Below are 6,995 nucleotides of genomic sequence, written 5' to 3'. Positions count from 1 at the left end.
TATAGTGGTCTACCATAATAATCACCTTGCTTATTAAAATCTCTTACTTTATGCTACTGTAGTACTTTCTGTTGTCACCTACACTGATTCAAAGTTCCATGCAGTACATAGCTGCTGCCTGAGATTTAAGAGCTGTAGCTTTCTTGAATCTTTACTTCTGCTTAATAGCTATTCTGCTGCTATGTCTTAAATACACCCAGATTTCTAAGGTGTCCAGTTCATGGAGTAAAGATGTGGTTTGTGCAACCAGAAGTGTTCAAAACATTCTCCTCTCTACCCTGAATCACAGTTATTAAGTCAGTGGGAAAAGATTAACAACAGTTTTGCTTTTGGTTTCATTACTGCATGGATTGTCCAATGTGAAAGTAGCAAAATCCTTTCTTTTTAGCCTAAACAGATGTATTTAGCTGACCTACCAGTGGAGCTAATGGGATGTGAGCTGCACCCCCCTCCCTCCCCCCCCCCCCCTTTTTTTTTCCTTACCATTTTCACAGCTTGCCTGCAGACTTGGGGAGGCATGTGTTTCTAACCTTTATTCACACTTGGAACGTTTTCTAAGTGCAGTAGCTGGAAAATTTCTTCTGAACCTGGAAGCCTGAATATGGGTTTACTTTATACAACATGTGAGTGTATCTTATTAACAGATGGAACCCAGATATTTACTGTGGTATTTAATTCACTAAAGATCTTTTAGGGGTATATCCAATCTGTAGCAAGTTCTCAACCTCATGTGAAGTGAAAGTAGATTATTTACTAGGTAGACTAAATTGCTCACGGATGGGAGGATCCTCAGTGAATTGAAGGCTATTTACAGAAGATAAAGCAATTACAGGACTTAAAGTAATTATGTAGCTATGAGTTAAAGACAGTAGAGTCAGCTGCATGGAGTAACCATCTGACCAGACTCATATATAAAAGCAGCATGTTTTATTCCTCGCCTGAAAGGAAGTCTGAAAAGCAGACCAGACCCACACAAATATTTCCTTCAGTCCGAGCTTTGAAATACCAAACTTGAGTATCTATACTACCTGTTATGATTCCTGTTTGTTTTTTTTAATATGTTCTATTAGACATTTTTTGATTCATAAATCTTACTTTGTTACAAAATAAGAAAATGCAATGCTAAAGCTGGCTTCTCTATTTTATTTTTTTTTTTCCTTAGAATAAGCATTGATTATGCACCCCTTCAGTTCTCCAGGTCATTTGAAAAGTATTCACACGTAAAGGGTAACAAGCTCCAATCACAGGCATGTATCATATAATTAATAATAAAACATTGTGAAAAGAGTTTACAGATACGTTAGACAGCAAACTTCTCTGGCCCAAGGATGATATTAACCATCTGGGGATGAGTGAACTCTCTAAAATGAGAGTAAGAAATAGGAGGGCAGAAGATGTATACTACAAGGGTAAAGAAGGCTCTGGTGCAAACAGATAATAAAGTAGTACCATCTGAGCAAAAATTAAACAGAGTTTGTCAAGTTACATAGAATGAGAAAAGTGAGGGTCTGGAAAAAAAAACACAGGCAGCTGAATTTGCAGACCTTAATGACCTGTATTTCTCTCCTGCTTGGATTTGCTTTTGTCTGAAAACACATTTTATCCCTTCCTCCAGTCTCCTTAGGTAGTATGAAAACTCAACCACTCATTCTTGAGAAACATCCCAGAACTCTCTTTAAAACTTGCTCTCAAATTGGTTCAAAAGTGACTGGGAAAGAGGGACAGGCAGGACATTGCAATAGTTCAATTCTTGTTAAAGAAATCAGAAAATAAATAAAATTAATCTTGGAATTAAGGAATGGAAGTCTGTTTCTTAGATATTGCAACTGTTTACGCATATGCAAGAGGTTGAATAATGCTCTGTATGTAGAAGATAAAAGACACGGCTCTTGGCAATTTCTAAGACGAAAATAATATCCAGAGCTGATACTAAGGCTTCCCTCTCATGCTGGTGTTGTGCACATGTGGTTGTTGACCACTGCAGTCGGAATGATTTTATACTGTCATTTATAAGTGCTAAATTATTCCTTTTCCACACAAATCTCAGAGCACATAACCTGGCATGAGAGAGGTATCAATCTCACTTCCTTCTTGCTGGCACGGAAATATCTGAATTCAAGAAGAACTGCAGGTGCACTGCAGAACTCAAAAAAGGTAGAACATTTACTCCAAGGCCAAATGTACTGTAATTAGCTTTCCCAGAACAAAAGCAGAGCCAGTAAAAATTAGAAACGGAATATGATGGTTATCTGTTGTTCTCTACAGGCATACTTTTAAGAATTGATTTTACTGAAAACAAAATCTCATTCCAGTACTTTGCTAGTGACCATGGATATTTTAGTAGTTCTGCATTGTTCTTTCACATGATGCAAATATGGCAGATGGCTACTTTTAAGATCTGTCCTTGTAGAATTAGCAGTTTTTGTTCTTGCATTATTTCAGAATAACCACAGAATCTCCTGAGTTGAAAGGGACCCACAAGGATCAATGAGTCCAACTCCTGGATCCATACAAAAAGCTGAAACTCCACATATGAGAGCACTGCCCAAATGCTTGAACTCCAGCAGCTCAGGGCCATACCTTCACCACCTGCTCAATGCCCACCACCCTCCGGTAAATAACCTTTTCCTAACCCCCACCTGACCCTCCCCTGACACAGCTCTATGTCATTTCCTCAGCTTCTGTTGCTGTCACCAGAGAAAAGATCACTTCCTGTCCCCCCGTGCACAATCCAGCACTTACTCTTGTTTAAACTTCACATGGTTGGTGATTGCTCAACCCCCCGATTTGCCAAGATCTCTCTGCAAGGTCTCTCTACCCCCAAGGCAGTTGACAGCTCCTCACAATTTAGTATTGCCTATAGACTTACTTAATACGCCTTCAAGTCCCATATCCAAATCACTGATAAAAACATTGAAGAGAACTCGTCATAAAATGGATCCCCAGGGAAGCTCCCTGGTGACTGGCTGCCAGCCTGATGTAACCACATTTCCTGTAACCCTTGGTAGCTTAGGGTGAAAGCATGAACGTGGAGGCGACTGTAAATATCAGCCCAGAAACAATAAGAAGGATAAGCTGCCTCTGAGTCTGCAGCAAAAGTCTTTGTGTCCAAAGACATGCAGCAAGCTTCTTATTTCATCCAGTTTCCTCTCTCTGAAATTGTTCTCATGCTATACTCCAGTAACATTGTTGCCATGGCACCCATCAAAACCCAGATATGCTCTTGCTTTAACGTAGCAAGATGCAAATTTTGATAACAGGAGAATTTCTTTTCAATTTTCACTGCTATAGGTATAGGATCCTATCTATGCCTCCAGACAGAGGCAATTTACTAACAACTCTTTGTCATTTCTGAATATGTTCCATGGCTTACTCTTATCAGTTCAAGCCACAAAAGATGCTTGCTAAATTTTCTGTGTTTGCCTGTTTGATTTTCACGGTACAGATTTCTCTACATATGTCATCTGCACTCAACCACCCTTTTAAAAGGTGGGGAAGTGTCCAGGGTAAGAGAGAGCAGCGTATCATCTGGTTTAAGTTAAATTTAATGCACCACAGCAATATAAACCAGTTGAGGTTCTGGCTCTGCATCTTCAAAAGAAAAACTTGAACTGTTAAGCAACACAGTTTTCTTCTGCAACAGAAAACAGCTGGTGAACGTAACTCTATGAAGCCTAATGTAAATGGTGATAATTGTCACTGAAGTCCTGATTTGTACTGATACAGCTTGTTGTAGAACACATTACACATTTGTATGTTCAGACTTCATTGCTCAGAACAGCTAGGCAGGGAGAAGTAACCAAGCACAGAGCCCGCATTTGTAATTGTGTCAGTCATGTCTTAAACGACTATTTAATCTTTTCTTGATACACATATGAAATATCAACACTTGGTTTCTTGCTCACCCTTTGTGCTGGCTTGGTAGTTATGCATCAGCTTTAGCAGTACAATAGACTATTCCTTGACAAAGGAAATTCTCTGGAAAGTACAAAAGCAACCAAAGCCCCCTTGTACACTGTGGTGTATGAGGTATGAAGAAGGTAAAGATTGCTAATACCATTGTCTCTGCTGCCTTAGAACATGCTCCATTTTGCATATGAGTGATTTGTTCAAGGGACGCACCATCTCGTAAAGCCATCTACAGTCTGGGTCACTTCTGCATAAATGTTTGGAAGATTACGGAGATCTGAAAAGCTAGCAAAAAATATGCACATATATATGTGTTTGGAGGTTTGATGTGTATATGTCCACAGTGAAGAAACAACAAAATGGTGAATGCTTCTCTGATGTCAGCAAGACGACTTCCTTTCAGGGGAAGTACTGACTCTACTGAGAATGAAGCACTGAGCTGGATGAAGGTTGGCTAGATTCCTGCTCATACAGAATAAAAGAATATTCCAAACATTTCATTGCTGCTGCTGGGTTTGCAGCATTTGCTTAACCTAAAAACTCAGCATTTGAAGAAAGAAAAGAGAGCAGAACAACAATAAAAGTTATCCAAACCACTGTCTGAACAGAGCATAAAATCATCTGACACCAAGGTATAGACAGATATGGGCAACCTGGGTTCAGCTCCCTGCTTGTCCCCACTTATCTGTCTGCTCATGGGCAAGTCACTTAGGCGGTTCTCCTGATACACACAAGTTATGACTAATTACAATTACCCGCAAACAAAAACAGCTCTCTTCACTGAAGATACCCAACTTGTATCTTACCATATATACATGGTATATGTATACCCCAGCTTGTGGGTAGAACTATTCAATGCAAATCAGCCAAATCAATAGCCTTATTGCAAAGCCCTCTTACAACAGGCACTTCAAAGTTACACCAATCAGTCTTCTGACAGTACCAACAGCAGCCATTTATTAAAAAAATCAAACACCAAAATGCAAGTTTCTACTACACGTCATACTCACAGACACATAACTCACTCCAAACCTGGCTCTTAAATTCTTCAAGGCTCTTTTGCAAAACTACACTTAAAATTCTAACAAATATAAGCTGTCTAGACTAGACTTATCTAGCTCAGACAAGATCTGCTTTAGAATCTTTTGCCAGGTACTGCTGGTTTCATTCATCGCTACTGAGATACTTTGGAGACATCATAATCCTTTTTACCTAATCCTGTTGCAGGTTGAGGAGTCTGTAGTACTCTTCACCTTGCATAGGCACATATATAACTGCGTGCATGCTAGCAATACCGTCATGCTTGGTGGTACTGGTAATGAACAGAAAACACAGTATGAGTATCGCTGTTATTGGAGCTGAGGCCAAAGGTTAATGAGAAAATGTTTCATAGCTGCAAAAGCTAACTGTCTAACTTAAAGCAAATATGGTATATATTGTTTGGGTCTAAGAAATTGTATGCAAGGCTATTTGCACTTAATTTATGGCATGTTTAAATAGTTCATACAATATTTTAGGGCTTGTAATAGAACTCATTAAAAACGATGCTGGTAATTCTAGAACGCAGTGCAGCAAGCTCATTTTTTAACCATTAAACAGTAATAGAGGCTTATGTGCTGTCTTCGGCAGTTCTGCAAGTAGTAATAAAGTAACATTGGTTTATTTACTTACAAAAGTAATTACTGTGTTAAAAAAAGAGTAAGATAGACTTATATGACATCTTTAAAAAGGTCTCATCAAAACAAACCACAATTTGTTTTGACAACAAAATCCTTACAGTAAGATTTACATCTTTACAAAATCAAAGATTCTTGCCTAATTCTTGCTTACTCAAACTCATTACAGGACCAAACACTTCTGAAAATCATTGTGCCCTAAAACAATGCCTTGGAGATCATAAGATTTAATCACACCACAAGTAGTTACTCTCACAAGTGAAAGTTTTCAGGACTGGAGAAGGTGTGAAAACGTAGCTGGTCTTCATAACAGCAAATTCAGACACAAAAAACAGTCCGTAAGAATCTTTCCTTTTTTCAAATTAAAAGGGCAGCATTTTGCAGCCAGCTTGTAAGCATGGACTTAGAGTTCAATAACTTACCACCGCACCTGAAATACACAAGTATTTATTTATTTATTAAAGTTATACTGAATCCTTATTCAGATAAATTTCCAAATAGTGTTTACATAAGGACTGCAGGATTTTGTGCACAGGTCCTCATGGGGGGGGGGGAGGATCAGCCTTAACACCAAGAACTGAAACAACAATACTTGTTGCCTCTTTCTTGTAAACGCTGCCTTGAATTCTGATCCTATTTTGAAGGAACAGCTAAAGGCTTCTCAGCAGTGACATTTTGCTGCCTAAAAGACAAAGGCAAAATAACCCCCCAGCCCGACAGTTACTAAGGAAAGGCAATTTACTAATAATATCCTCCTTTCCTGGTTAAGGAAAATGGTATCTAAGGAAGCTGCTCTGTCAGCCTCATTAAAGCAACACAGACCTTGCCAGTGTGCTTCAGCTCCCTTCCATAAGGAACTGCTTACTGAATGGGTACTTCATGCTCTTGTGAGACAACAAAGCTGTCTACAAACTATATCATAGGACTTACGGAGAAAAGATAGGTGTTATTTCACATACAATACACTCAAATTTCTAGTTTTGGTTCAAAATATATTTGTGTATAAGCACAGTAAAAACTACTGAAAAATCTTTGACAGTATTTGTGAATACATGTCTTGAAACTATCAGATCACAAACCAATTGTAAAACAGTTTCACCAAGCTAAAGCTTAACTATCCTATGTCAGCAGATGATCTGGCAGACACTTATGGTTGGCTTAGTGGAACTAATTTTATGCTTTACTAGTAACGTCATTCTAATCTATTGTATGTTGGCTAGAATCTTTTCTAAAATTATTTTAAAATACCAAGTGCAAGTTTAATAGGGTGTTTTGTGTGTCATCTCAGAGAGAGAGAACTGTTTCCTGTATGTTCTCATCCACAATAATATTATGGTTGGAGATGAGGCCTGAGAACTGCTAGCACTGCTAAATCACAACAAACTCTAAAAAAGCTAGAAAGCTGAAGGC

This window comes from Gallus gallus, chromosome 7 (assembly GCF_016699485.2).
Source record: "Gallus gallus isolate bGalGal1 chromosome 7, bGalGal1.mat.broiler.GRCg7b, whole genome shotgun sequence".
NCBI lineage: Eukaryota > Metazoa > Chordata > Aves > Galliformes > Phasianidae > Gallus > Gallus gallus.
The sequence above is the reverse complement of the archived record's forward strand: the minus strand, read 5'-3'. Positions refer to the sequence as shown.